Below are 13,092 nucleotides of genomic sequence, written 5' to 3' on the forward strand. Positions count from 1 at the left end.
ATTCTATCCCCTAACCCCACCCCTAAACCTACCCATCACAGAAAACTTTCTGAACTTTTACATTTTCAAAAAACATCACTTGGTATGACTTATAAACGGTTTTCCTCATGGGAGCCAAAAAATGTTCCCACAAACAAACTTGTCCCCATAACGTAGGGTGCACCAGGACCACACACACACACACACACACACACACACACACACACACACACACACGCGCACACGCACGCACACACAATCTTAGATTCTGTTGGGAACAGTTTGAGACCAAATGATAAGCTTAGTTTTACTTCAACATAAGAAGTGTTCTCTTCAGTATGTTCTTAATTTCTTTTTATTATTATGACAGTAAAATCATTTTAGTTAGACATTTTGGGGCTCAGGTGACAAAAGCCAGAAGACAATAGTGCACTGAAAAAAATGGCGTAGAAATAATTAGTACATTTTAGAAATATTGAAAAATGAAAAGAAATATTCCGATATATTCTGAAATATTGAAAATATTAGCATCTCAGTTCTGTGCTCATTTTAGGGAATCACCGGAATTGAGAAATACTGTGCATCTTTGTAGAAACCACAAAACGTCCCTTATTAAAAGAAGCTTTGGGAGGAGAGGGTAGAAAGGTCTATCCTATAACTCTGTACTGTCACATTATGTAAATTCATTTCTCTGGCTAGTTTTATTTGAACGCAATGTTGTCTTTATGCAGGTCACCTGAGCTCGCTTGTTTGTCATGCCTAATTACATTTGGGCTTCGCTCAGTCTCCAAAATCATTATGAGAACTGAAGTGTATGGCAGCCAAAAGAATTGCACTGTCAGCATTTCTGAGCCCCCTTCTTCACTCCATTTACCGACCACTATTAAGAGTGGATGGGTCCGTGGGGAATGCCGTATCATTTCTCTGTTTCAATTTGTGTTCCATAAATATCAGTAATGGGGCTTGCACGTCACAACTTACACTGTACCTGGCAGTAAAAATAACCCTCAGCAGTGGGTGTGCGCACGTGTCGGTGGAAGGATGCATCTCGTCTGTATAGGGCTGTATAGGACATCTGTTGTTTCTTCACTTAATTTTTCTCTCATCCTCACTCTTTCACAGCTGCTTTTTGGTGCCATGCTCTACTGTTCAACTCTGACACAGACAACCTTTAGAATGCATAACATTCATATTCAGTGTTCATAAATACACATTGTTCACATAAACGGGAAAATTCATCAAGATGGGTTTGTATTCAGAGTAATTGGGGGATATGGAACAAATGTGGGCAGAACTGCGCAACATCATGTGTGAGGTAACATTTTAATGCGATGGTGCAGTAAACCTGACACCCCATTCAATTTTTTTTTCAAATTGTTCATACACTATTGCTTATATCTTATATTCACTTTATGTGCAGGCCTCCAATAAATCTGCACACTGAACTTTTCTGAAGATTTCAGCAGAATTGGATTGCCCATGATTCACAAAGTTCTACATATCCCATGTGAATCTGATTGTGCTTTAAACCCATTGCTTAAAAATCTAAGCAGAAAAATGTGAAAAGAAATGCAGTGCTGAGATCTGGGATTTGGTACTCACACTGGAATTCTTCAGTGGCAGATCTTACCTCAAGAATCATAATGATTTAAAATAGTAAAGCATCTAGTGGCTTGTGAACAAGAAGTGCCAATGACTGAATCACATGGGGAGGTGGATCTTTATATTATAATTAGTCATCATACAGTGTTAAAACTTATGATGTCAAACTTGTGATGACTCTAAGATGACTTTATGACTATAAGATGATAAAACGTCCATCACATTTTACTCAGTCAATAATCTATTTTTAGATAAAGTTTTTGTCATTATGCTTCATGAACTTTTGAGATTCACCCTTTCAGATATGGGCATATTCTATTCTATTCTATTCTATTCTATTCTATTCTATTCTATTCTATTCTATTCTATATTTTCTAAGATGAAAAAGAAGATGACCATACTTGCTGAAAAGCAAGAACTGAAAAGCAGTCACCAATCAAATCAGCATTTTACTACTATTAATTTTCTCTACCAGGCATCAGTTTCCAGCTAGTAGCACATCAACACAATTTACATATCAACATGACATGGCTAACAGCTGGCTGTGAAGCTGCTAGGCAATTGTAATAAAACGCACACATGCACATGCGTACACACACATGTCTGGTTCACTATCCTTGTAGAGACTCTCCATAGAAGTAATGGTTTTTATACTGTACAAACTGCATATTCTATCCCCTAACCCTATCCCTAAACCTACCCATCACAGAAAACTTTTGGCATTTTTACATTTTCAAAAAAACAAAACAAACAAACAACAAAAAAACATCATTTAGTATGTTCTTATAACATTGTTACATATATATATAAGAATATTACAACATTGTTTTATCTCTCTCTCTCTATATATATAAGAATGTTTTAAGTTTCTATAAGAATTCCATGATTTTTAATAACAGCATCAAGTCTTCTAGGCATGGAATTAACAAGTTGGCGACAGTGAGAGTGATGCTCAACTTGTCTCTTCAGAATTCCCCATAGGTGTTCGATTGGGTTCAGATCAGGAGCCACTGAATCACTTTCACCCTGTTCTTCTTCAGAAATCCAACAGTGGCCTTAGATGTGTGTTTAGGATCATTGTCATGTTGGAAAAGTGCACGACGACCAAGGGCATGGAGAGATGGTAGCATCTTCTCTTTCAGTATAGAGCAGTACATCTGTGAATTCATGATGCCATCAATGAAATGCAGCTCCCCGACACCAGCAGCACTCATGCAGCCCCACATAAGGACACCACCATTTTTCACTGTAGGCACCATGCATTTTTCTTTGTATTCCTCACCTTTGCGACGCCATACAGTTTTGAAGCCATCAGTTCCAAAAACATTTATCTTGGTCTCATCACTCCAGAGTATAGAGTCCCAGTAGTCTTCATCTTTGTCAGCATGGGCCCTGGCAAACTCTAGGTGGGCTTTTTTGTGCCTGGGCATTAGGAGAGGCTTCTTTCGTGGACGGCACCCATGCATGCCATTCCTCTGCAGTGTACAGCGTATTGTGTCACAGGAAATAGTCACCCCAGTTTGGCTTTCTACTTCTTTAGATAACTGCAGTGTGATAACCCTTCTGAGATAACCCTTCTCATCAGAAGACGCTCCTGTTGAGCTGTTAACTTCCGTGGACGACCTGGACGTCTCTGTGAGATGGTTGCAGTTCCATCTTTTTTACATTTTTGTACCACTTTTGCTACAGTATTCTGACTGATAAGTAAAGCTTTGCTAATCTTCTTGTAGCCTTCACCTTTCTGGTGTAAAGGAATTATTTTCTTTCTCAGGTCTTGTGACATTTCTCTTCCATGTAGTGCCATTGCTGACAGCATGAAATGGGAAGGGGTTTTAACACCCTTTTATAGTCAGCTGTCTGCTGGACACCTGTGTAATGAATAATTAGACTCACCTGTGGTTGAATTCTTGTTAAATTAGACATATGTAGTCTAAAATTTAGCTTTGCTCCAGAGACTTTCAGTGGGGTGTACTCATTTTTGCATCACCCTAATTTGAGTAAAACTGAAAATTTTGTTCTCTGAGTTATATTATTAACCTTACATTTTTATGTTATAAGTTAAACAGATGTTATATAAAACTTGTATTGTCAACATTTTGGAAATTGTTTTTGTGTTCATTGAGATATTGTTTAAAATGTTACTTTTCAAAGGGGGTGTACTCATTTACGCTGAGCACTGTATATATATATATATATATATATATATATATATATATATACAGATGTAAGAATGTTAAAATTACGTTAGGTTCCTGTGACTGGTAGGTTTAGGTATAGCGTAGGGAAGGACGATAGTAAATTGAGTCAACATTTAGTCTCATATAAAGATTTTGTCCTTGTGGGGTCCAAGTAAAGGACCCCACAAAGTCAAACATTCTGTATCTTTCGTACTTTGCGGGGTCTTCTGGACAGGTTTGTTTGTCTATCTTAGTGAGGACATTCCATAGGCGTAATGGTTTTTATACTGTACAAACTGTACATTCTCTCCCCCTACACTACCCCTACCCCTAAACCTACCAATCACAGAAAACATTGTGCATTTTTACATTTTTAATAAAACATTGTTTAGTATGTTTTTAAAGCTATTTTAAAAATAAGAAATCAGGAAATGTCCTCATAAAACATGTTTATGTCATAATACCAGTGTAATACCCATGTCATTATACAAATTTGTGTCCTCATAAATCATGAAAACAAACACACACACACACACACACACACACACACACACACACACACACACACACACATTATAATAGACTTTTAGGTTATTGACAAGCTCTGATCTACCATTAATATGGTATCACAGATGCACACACTGACAATCTATAGCATTAATGTAAGCGCACAGCAATTAGATTCACATATGTTTAAAATGTCAGAGATCTACATCATACATGTACTCAGAGAGATGTGTCTAAATGCACATGCAAATATGCACAAACGCAAGTACGAACACATATTCAGTTGCATACACTGTACAGGTGCTGGTCATATAATTAGAATATCATCAAAAAGTTGATTTATTTCACTAATTCCATTCAAAAAGTGAAACTTGTATATTATATTCATTCATTACACACAGACTGATATATTTCAAATGTTTATTTCTTTTAATTTTGATGATTATAACTGACAACTAAGGAAAATCCCAAATTCAGTATCTCAGAAAATTAGAATATTGTGAAAAGGTTCAACTTTGAAGACACCTGGTGCCACACTCTAATCAGCTAATTACCTCAAAACACCTGCAAAGGCCTTTAAATGGTCTCTCAGTCTAGTTCTGTAGGCTACACAATCATGGGGAAGACTGCTGACTTGACAGTTGTCCAAAAGACGACCATTGACACCTTGCACAAGGAGGGCAAGACACAAAAGGTCATTGCAAAAGAGGCTGGCTGTTCACAGAGCTCTGTGTCCAAGCACATTAATAGAGAGGCGAAGGGAAGGAAAAGATGTGGTAGAAAAAAGTGTACAAGCAATAGGGATAACCGCACCCTGGAGAGGATTGTGAAACAAAACCCATTCAAAAATGTGGGGGAGATTCACAAAGAGTGGACTGCAGCTGGAGTCAGTGCTTCAAGAACCACTACGCACAGACGTATGCAAGACATGGGTTTCAGCTGTCGTGTCAAGCCACTCTTGAACAACAGACAGCGTCAGAAGCGTCTCGCCTGGGATAAAGACAAAAAGGACTGGACTGCTGCTGAGTGGTCCAAAGTTATGTTCTCTGATGAAAGTAAATTTTGCATTTCCTTTGGAAATCAAGGTCCCAGAGTCTGCAGGAAGAGAGGAGAGGCACACAATCCACGTTGCTTGAAGTCCAGTGTAAAGTTTCCACGGTCAGTGATGGTTTGGGGTGCCATATCATCTGCTGGTGTTGGTCCACTGTGTTTTCTAAGGTCCAAGGTCAACGTAGCCGTATACCAGGAAGTTTTAGAGCACTTCATGCTTCCTGCTGCTGACCAACTTTATGGAGATGCAGATTTCATTTTCCAACAGGACTTGGCACCTGCACACAGTGCCAAAAGCTACCAGTACCTGGTTTAAGGACCATGGTATCCCTGTTCTTAATTGGCCAGCAAACTCACCTGACCTTAACCCCATAGAAAATCTATGGGGTATTGTGAAGAGGAAGATGCGATATGCCAGACCCAACAATGCAGAAGAGCTGAAGGCCACTATCAGAGCAACCTGGGCTCTAATAACACCTGAGCAGTGCCACAGACTGATCGACTCCATGCCACGCCGCATTGCTGCAGTAATTTAGGCAAAAGGAGCCCCAACTAAGTAATGAGTGCTGTACATGCTCATACTTTTCATGTTCATACTTTTCAGTTGGCCAAGATTTCTAAAAATACTTTCTTTGTATTGGTCTTAAGTAATATTCTAATTTTCTGAGATACTGAATTTGGGATTTTCCTTAGTTGTCAGTTATAATCATCAAAATTAAAAGAAATAAACATTTGAAATATATCAGTCTGTGTGTAATGAATGAATATAATATACAAGTTTCACTTTTTGAATGGAATTAGTGAAATAAATCAACTTTTTGATGATATTCTAATTATATGACCAGCACCTGTACATAATAACAGGCTATAGGTTATGTAAGTTGATACCTGCATTAATATCATAATAAAGTTTACTTGCACAACATTGTTTATGCCATTATTTATTATAAAAAGTGATTAAATGCACTGCCTAATGAGCAAGAATGCACTTACACATCACAACAAATTCATATGTTGCCTAATAAAATAAGTAGGTTTTTTTTTTTTTTAACCATTGTTTATATACATTTATGAATTTGGCAGACATTTTTATCCATCCATTATTTCACTCAATTTAAAGCAAAATCCATTTTTTTTAAAACTATAACCTATGTTCCCTCACCCATAGGTCCTGCAGTTTATTTGACTAGTGTTATTTGCATGCTTTTCAATAGTTGAGGTTTGTAAGGACTAACAACAGTGAGGTTTTGTCTATTTGCATCTCAGAGTACATGGACATCTAATATTGATCTGTTCATGCAGCCATAAGCAATGCTGTTTTGTTATATTGGTAGAACCCTTAGCTAATCGGACAAAATAGGACAAACAAAAAATTAGACAATTAATCTGTTGACATCATTAGGTACCAATATATATCAAAGACTATTGTTCTTTTTATAAGGTCTAAGACATGAAAGCTGCAAGTCTCAAGAGCATATGTGCTTGCACTGTTTATGTTTTTATTCATCTGGTGAGTCAGTGGCCATTTTCGTTGGCCATTTTTGTTAGAATTTGGTCTCTTGTGGTACTATTGGCAGTTGTAAAAAGTTTCTTAATAGAGTTTGTTTCTCTAATTAAGATATGACAGTGTGAGACAAATAAAATAAATGACTACTCTTTTGTTGTACTGATAACCTCACCTATAAAAAATAATTATTTGCCATTCCTTTAAAGAAAAGTTCACCAAAAATTACAATTCTGCTGTTGCTTCAAGCCCGAATGACTTACTTTCTTCGGTGGAACAAAAAGTACATTTTAAATTATGCACTGGTTGCTCTTTTCTATGCACAAGAAATGGAGACTGAAACTGGAACGTTCAAAACTTTAAAAATCAAGAGTATGATAAAAAAAAGACAATTCGACAAACCGTTATTCACTAAAAATGTTGATACTCATTTTAGCTTCTTGGCACATTGATGAGAGTTCATTAGAGACAAAATTGACTGATTATTTTTTTTATTTTTTTGAGTCAAATCTGTGCAATGAATAACTTTATTTGATTCACAAAACTGGTCTGAATGGTTCATTTATGAATCAAACTGTTCAAGATTCAAAGATCTTAAGACAGATTATCAGTCAATTATGTTGGAAATGTCTTTTTTGGTGAATGGTCCCTTTAAAACAACTTAGGATATGAGCTTCCTCGTCACATTCATTAACCACTAAACTATTGAGTCACAACAACACATCATTTGCAATGTATTATAATGCAAATTGTCTGACAGTTTTGTTGCATCATGATTTGCAACTTACCATTAAGACTGCATTAAGACATATTAGTTACTTCCTTGACTAGCTTTGTTAATTTAGCCTCATCTTAAGGAACAGGTGCAAACTAACTGTTGTTATTGGGCCTGTAATTCTGTTTTGACACTGAGTGAACATGTGTGCACTTGGCATGACGCCACTTGTTTCTGTTACACTGTATAGCAATTTTCAACATGTCCGTTCCCTTCTCATTTGGCATGCATACAATCAAGCACGCAGACACAAATGCCGCCCTCCCCATAACGCTATAATAATAGACAGCTCGCTTAATGGACTAAAGTAAGGCCATTAAAGTGAATAAAGGCGGGAGTTGCTGAAAGGCTGGGAATTGTTAAAGACAATACTAAAAGAGTGGGATTTCTTCCCTGTTGATCTGTTAGGGATATCCTACTCCAAATGCTTCTTTCTATACATCAAAGGGCTGCTGCAAATAAAAGCATGCTTGTCGAGGGTGAACAAACTGCCTCCTTTGTGCCGCCTCCCAGCCAAACTCAACCAACACAAAGCAGTTGGATGTAATAAACTGCAAAAAGAAGCCCAGCACTATTTAGATGACATGCTCTGCTTTGGTGCTTGGCTGCGCACCTTTGTCTACCTCTAGCTCGGACCGACATATAATATTACTGCATCGAAATCCTCTTAGACTCCTGGAAACAGGGTCCGATTACAACCAGCCCCCCTGTACCTCCCTTTGGTTCCTTTCTTCCTTTAAACTAAGCAAAGTTGATATCTGTCTGATAAGACAGAGACTGTTAACACTTTAGTTTTAAGCCTGCGGCTGTATAGTAGGGAGTGGTCAGACAGATTCAAGATGTTTTCAATACAATGAATATGATTTTATGTCAGTCATCTGAAATAGAATAAAATAATGTGCATTTAACCAAAGTATATATAGTATGCTGTGGCATGATGAATGAAAATATAACACAAATACAGTATTTACAGTCCTCAGTCATCTGTTTGGATATAGACAAGATTTTTTCCACTTAAATCATATGGAATGTTACTGATTTTACTGTACTTCAGAAGCATTTTTAGGTCAAAATAAATATTATAAGAATGTATAGGTCAAAACTACCAAATTAATAATGCAAAAACTCACTTTATTTAAAATAAAGTCTCTTTAAAATAATAAAGGATGATTCACCTAAAAATTAATATCATTTATTATTCTTATGTCGTTCCAAATCGGTATGACTTTTTTCATGATTGGAACACACACACACAAATATTTTGAAGAAGGTTGGGGTCCAATATATAATACTGAAATTAAGAATTATCACAAAACAATTTTTAAAAATTAATTTACAACGTGAACATACCATCACACTATCGGAGGCTTCATGTATGGCAGGTCTAATCAGCTAGAAGAGCTGCGCAAGTCTCTCATTAGCTCTTCATCTTACTCCCCATGGGTAAAATGCTGTCTTTCAATGGAAATGTTCAAAGAGAGGCTTGATTTGGAAGGGCATCGAGGGGAAGAACTGTGAGGCTTGGGGCCCTGCGGGGTAACGGAGCTCTCTGGCCGCTTATATCTTGTAAGGCAACCTGGGCGCATGCTGGATTTCGCCGTGTTTGTATGGAGAGAATAAAACAGCCTTAAAGTGATGTTATGACTCATCCCCAGGGTCATTTGCTCTCGCTGCAAATGAGAGTGGGTGTCTCACTAACTTGCAGATATAAACTGGGTATTGTTTTCATTATTCTACAGCTATATTTGGTAAAGGAGGAGAAAGCAGCAGAGAGAGACAAAATAAAGCCTATAAGAACGTTTGCATCAAGACGCTCCCTCGCTTTCTCACACGTTCCTCCTTTCCTCCAGATAATGTTTATCGTCAAACCTTCGCAAATGTCAGCTTGTCGTGACGGGATGGACATTTGCCCTTGGATTCTGACGCCAGGAGTTACCTAATCAACACCGGTCCTTTGTGACTCAGTCAACTGAAGTTCACAAAAAAAAGGGCTGATACCAAGTGACCCCTATAGGTGCAAACACCACAACAAAACATCAAATCCTCAGAGAGGGTCTCCACACTAATAATCAAATCCAGTGTCCACATTACATGCCATTTTTCATTTCACTGTCAAACTTCAGGACATTTTCGCCCTCAGGATAAGACTGTAGCCATGGTTTGATGTGGACGCCATGGCAACGCAATAGGCGGCCCTTTAGGTGTTCTCACAAGAGCGAGGTCGTCAAGGACTGACTCATCAACACTAATGCCCATACAGTCGCCTTATTTATTGACCCAACGAATGGTAAAGTAGCGACAACAATGTCATTTGGAGGGAAATTGAGTACATAGGAGTATGGAGGGAAGTAAAAATAGAAATAGGCATAGAATATGATACCTCATTTTGTTTCTTCACGCATTTCAGAATGTGGTTTACTTCAAATAATTCTCCAAAGCCAACCTTAGATGCATCAACACCTTATATAACCATAACTACACACACTGCCTTTGCCCTTCCCATGATCCATACTCAAAATGCAATCACCTGCTGTCATGCGATGGGATATTGTGGTGTTCCTGTAGCTTGGTTTGAATATATTTGAATGGAAGCAGCATTGTTTTCACTCTGCGCTTGGCCTCTTGCTGCCCTCTGACGTAACGACACACATTTTGTTTGCAAGGTTTGTGCTCGTTACAGTCGAACAACACGCTGAGCACTCAAAACAAGAACATTCTCATTATTCTTCATCTGTAATTACTGCTCACCTAAATACTTCAGGTTGGACCTTCTTATCTGCACGTCTTTTTCCTGTCAGGTTGTGTTTCTGTGGGACCACTAAAGGAACTAATATCGCATCAGAATGCTGATTCCCATCAGGCTTACCTTAACGCTGTGGTGTGCTGCTAGGTAGTGTCGGACCGGTGGTCCCATTTGACTAGGTCTGATTTCGGAAAACGCGCCAGATCCGCGGATTCTCTCCCTGCTCCAGGAATTTTGATATTCGTCTGAGTGGCGGAGCTTGCAGAGAGCATTAGGGAGCGGGTCGATCTCCCACGTACCCTGCTTTACATTTCAAATCTTAGCTTATCCAAGGATTTCCATACCATCTATTTGAATATTTTCCACTCTGAAAGCTGGGAATTAGTGTGCTGAAACAGTCCTGTTTTATAATCCTTCGTATGAAAGTCACAAACTTCGTGATAATAGATGCCCCTCATCTCAGTGAGAAAGGAAAATCATACATGAGATCTTAATGTTATCATTGCTAGAGAGCAATGTGAATATACGGAAAGTAAACAGAGACTTTTAAGTTCTCATCTTCTCAATTTTGTCTCCTTCTCACAATGTCTCTTCTGGAGCTTTCAAAGAGATCGCAACTAAGTGCTCATATTTGCCAAGTTTTCTGCAAGATTTCAATATAAATTCAAAAATTTCTTATAAAATAAAATGTGATTAATCTTCATTAAAGCTACACTCTGTTGGCATCCAGCTTCTCCAATACAGCCATAGATTGTCTTCATATAGAAAGCCATTGTCTTTTTTGCACTGATTTCTTAATTACTCACCTAGTTTCTAAAAGATAATGCATCATGAGAATAGTAACAGGCACACCTGCTTGTGGTTTGCATAATAATCAATCCTTCCCTGCAGGAGCTAGACGCAGACAAAGGCCAACATTTAATTTGATGACCTTTAACCTAATGCATATTCTGTATGCTCAGTTTTGTTTTGAGGCACTACTGACACTTTAAAATGATTAAATAATAGTAATTGAACACACACACACACACACACACACACACACACACACACATATATATATATATATATATATATACACACACACACACACACACACACATACACACAGTGTTAGGTAAGTTGCTCTAAAAATGTCTGTAATTAGATCAATGTACTAATTATTCTCTCTAAAAAGTATTGCATTACTTACTACTAATTACTTTCTAAATCCCATAGCAACCTTGACCAGTTGAACAATAGATAGACATGAAACTGCTTCAAATAAATTATAGAAAACTGTATAAATTATTATTGAACTGACCAAAGTATTTAAAGGCAGAAGGTTACATTAAAACACATTAAATTCTAATGTTAAATCCTCTATTGTTTTGTATAGAATTGTTCTATAGTCTATACAGCATTTAATGCAATTACATCAGAAGTAACTGTAATTAAATTACTAAAAAAATTAAGAATAATCCCTTACTTTTTCAAGAGAAAAGTAATTCAATTACAGTAGTTAATTACTTATTAATGTATTACACCTAACACACACACGTGCACACACACAGTTTTGTTTGTCTATCTTAGTGAGGACATTCCATTGGCGTTATGGTTTTTATACTCTACAAACTGTACAGTCTATATCCCCTACACTACCCCTACCCCTAAACCTATCACAGAAAACATTCTGCATTTTCACATTTTTAATAAAACATTGTTTAGTATGTTTTTAAAGCTATTTTAAATATGAGGACTCATTAAATGTCCTCATATTTCGTGTTTAAGTCGTAATACCGGTGTCCTCATAAATCACAAAAATGCACACACACACACACACATATAAAATAATGCTCACTGTAAATAAACATTATGTGTGTGGCATTCTTAATGAACTCTTTTAACGTATTTACGATACTTGAGTTTTCCACATCAGTCACTTCTGTGGTAAACACTTCTGGTAAACAAATGTAATTAAAGCTATTTTATATCATAAATGAATCAATATCTTTATTTTTCTCATTTCTTACTTGTTCTCTAAAGACTTGTGGCTATCAGTGGTATTTTCTGCAACTCCTGTTGAGGCCATCATTGAGTCAGCATCTATTCCTGGGTTAGTCTCAGGTGTTCCTGCTAATCAAATCACACTTATTCATTATCTTCATCCTTTCAGGCATTCGACTATATCATCCTGCTATTTCTTTTTTCCTCCCTGTCCCTGCTCTCACCCTCAGCTTTCAGATTCAGCCTATTTGTCTTTTTAATTCTAAAACAGCGTGTTCCTCTCGAGATCATTGTCCCTCCACTGCTTCACCCCAACATGCAGTATCTTCTGATAAGGCCTTATAAATGATTGCTTTTTCTGTTAAAAATGACATCAAAGAAGATTAGAAGTTGAGGATTAGTTTAAAAGATAATGTTACAATAAGAGATAAAGGAATATAGGAAAGGATAATGGACGCAAATAAGACAAGCCATGCTAAACCATTTCACAAACTTCAATACTACTATTAATCTTGCATCAAATGTTTTTTTTTTTATCTGCTAGTAAGCCACACATTTAGTCAATATGATGCATTATGACACTGCTCACCCACACATAAATCTGTGCGATATAACTTCAGGTCAGATGTAGTGATACGCACAACCACAGGATTGTTCAGGAAGTTATCAAGGCTGCATCAACTCTGAAGTGTTATCTGGCAAACTCCACTTTCTCTCTCACATGCTGAGAGTACAGTGGTGCTGAAGTCGGGTACAAAAGCATGGCATC

This window comes from Ctenopharyngodon idella, chromosome 7 (assembly GCF_019924925.1).
Source record: "Ctenopharyngodon idella isolate HZGC_01 chromosome 7, HZGC01, whole genome shotgun sequence".
Classification (NCBI taxonomy): Eukaryota; Metazoa; Chordata; class Actinopteri; order Cypriniformes; family Xenocyprididae; genus Ctenopharyngodon; species Ctenopharyngodon idella.